Source organism: Oryctolagus cuniculus, chromosome 5, assembly GCF_964237555.1.
Source record: "Oryctolagus cuniculus chromosome 5, mOryCun1.1, whole genome shotgun sequence".
In the NCBI taxonomy this organism is placed as follows: Eukaryota; Metazoa; Chordata; class Mammalia; order Lagomorpha; family Leporidae; genus Oryctolagus; species Oryctolagus cuniculus.
In genome coordinates this window covers 75,345,906-75,348,582 of record NC_091436.1, presented here as the reverse complement: position 1 = coordinate 75,348,582, position 2,677 = coordinate 75,345,906, and the positions used below count along the sequence as shown (strand labels likewise).

The 2,677-nt window shown below is 41.4% G+C and overlaps 1 pseudogene; it reads right to left on the bottom strand.

The window, feature by feature from the left end:
- Window positions 1-983: 983 nt before the first annotated feature.
- Window positions 984-2,677, bottom strand: LOC100355299 (vasculin-like protein 1 pseudogene; annotated as a pseudogene).

Here is a 2,677-nt window from a genome sequence, read left to right as displayed (position 1 = left end):
GGTTCTAGTCCCGGTTGCTCCTGTTCCAGTCCAGCTCTCTGCTGTACCCCAGGAGGGCAGTGGAGGATGACCCAAGTGCTTGGGTCCCTGCACCCACACAGGGAGACCAGGAAGAAGCACCTGGATCCTGGCTTTGGATCGGCGCAGCGCTGGCCATAGCTTCCATTTGGGGAGTGAACCATCGGAAGGAAGACCCTTCTCTCTGTCTCTCTCTCTCACTGTCTATAACTCCACCTATCAAATTTAAAAAAAAAAGATAATATAGAGATGAAAACTAAAACCATAATTCTAAATAACTCATAATTTTAAAATGACATAATAGAAATTTGGACCAGATTGAAATATAAAAAGCACTAGGTATATAAATTTCTTAGAGCAGTTATATTTGCTTTTTAAGATGATTTATATTTAAATGTAGGTTAGAAAACAAGAAAGATTGCAAATATGTGAGGTAACTATTTTTATGTAGCTAGAAACAAAATTTATAGCAAACACCAAAATGTATAAAACTGGAAATAAAAATTACATGAAAAAGTAATGAAAAGAAAACAAAGAAGAATTGACTTGATTTCCTAAACTGAGAGCTATTTCTTGGACAAGACTGTAAAACAGACAAGTCATTGGCAAGACTGATTAAGGAAATGATAGGGATTGTAAAAATAAATAATTTTAGGAATACAACCAGAAGCATAGTAACAAATGTAGTATCTATCTGTAAACTCAACATGAAAATACATGAATAACTATGTATTAAATAAGAAAATACAATGAATAACTATGTTAATAAATTCTAAAACTTGGGCAAAATTGACAAAATGTATGAAAATATGCTCAGTGATTTAAAATCCTCTACAAAATCAAGTGAGAAAAAATACCTCTCTGCAATCAGAAAACATTGTGTGTGTGTGTGTGTGTGTGTGCGTGTTGCCCAAAACTATCAACAATCATGGAGCAGATGTTTACCACAAGAGTTAAGATGCCACTTAGCCAGAACTGCAGCTCTGCAAGAAGCCATTCTTCTGAAGCCATTTCTTTTCACCTGCTCTGTCTTCATGTGCAAGTCTTTGATCTCTTCTTCTCTGAAGGGAAGGCATTTCTCATCATTTTCAGCATATTTCTGTCATCCCACCGCTGTCTATAACCTGTTCTCTGCTACCAGAAACTGTGAGAGGCCCTCCCCTTCTTCCATGACAGCCAGAGAAAGACCATTTTGATGACAGCTTTCCCTTTGATTTTCCTTTGCTTCAGTGTGCTGTTGTCCTCCAAATCCTCAGGTTTGTCAGTGTCTCTGTTTTTTGAGAAGTATCCATTTTGGTCATCCCTCAGAGTCTTCAGAAACTCATTCTTCCTATCAGTGGTTCAGCAGGTCAACTGATCACAACTGGAGGGTTGATGCTAGAGGGACTCTCTTTGGGGAGCTTCAAACTGCAGTGCCAGCTGGTACCACTGGCTTAGTAACAGACTGGACTTGGAAAAGCAGACTCCTAGCTAGAGGAAAGGGATCCTACGTTGTGTGTAATTCTGCTAGCTTTCCATGCATTGGGGTTGAAAGGAGGTCATGCAAGCTTAGGAACGAGGTTCTTATAGACACTTGGAACTGTGGTTGATGTTTTGTTCCCATTTGCATGCTAAGATTCTGGTTTGATGAATGCATCAGAGAAAGCAGGAACGTTTTTGATGACTCACATCTTGGAAGTTTGCTTGGCACTAGATGATTTCTCCCACACACCAGAAAGAGTCCCAATAGGTCTATATGGCTGATTTTCCTCTTCAAATTGCAATTTTCCCACCTTGTCTTTTTCTTTTCTTTAAAAAAAATGTATCTTTTCCTGAAATGTACAGCCTTTCTGGGTGTGCACGCAGCCATTCCAGTGTCAACGGTTCCTTGCTCCACCTCAACTACACTGGCTCACACCACCACGATGACCTTGGGAAGACCTATGCCAACCAGCCATGTTCCCTGTGATCTCAGCAGATGCTCCTTTAGAGACAGCAGAGTGCACAGAATCATGGTAGAACCAGGAGGCCTGGTGACAGGAGTCCCCCAGAGTACACAAGAGGCCATTGTTAAAAAAGCCATCAGAGGAATTGTGTCTATGATTGCTTACTCCAATCTACCTTCTCCTCTTGAAAGATGTTCTCTGTGTTTTTCAAAGGTAGCTGTAGGTGATTTAACTGACTGAGGTGTTGAGAAATTGATTAAAGCAGGAGCAAAGTCGTGCTGTGCCATTTAGGTCCAGTGTCTCTTTTTAGCAAGGTGAGACATTCAACCCCATGGCCAAGATCCCAGAGTATCACCTCTGGGATCCTGTTTCCTGAATTCCTTGAGTCTGCCGGTTGGATCTCCCACAGGATTTTCTTGTGAGTTGAAGTAGCCTGGCCAGCAGCACACCTTGTGTTAATGCCCAGAAAAACTCATGTTCTACGTGGATCACTCTCAGTAGCCTCCATTGCTCATCTTATACTATCTAGTTGCTGACATGTTCCCAAAAAGGAGAAAGAGTGAAGGGGAACATGAAAAGTAATGGAACTATGTTGCTTAAATGTGTAATACATGGACATTTGTACAGTGAGTACAAACACTGTCCATACAAGGTCATAGCTAGAAAAGACAGGTGGCAGGGCCAGTGCTGTGGTGGAGCAGGTTAAAGCCCTGGCCTGAAGCGCCAGCATCCCA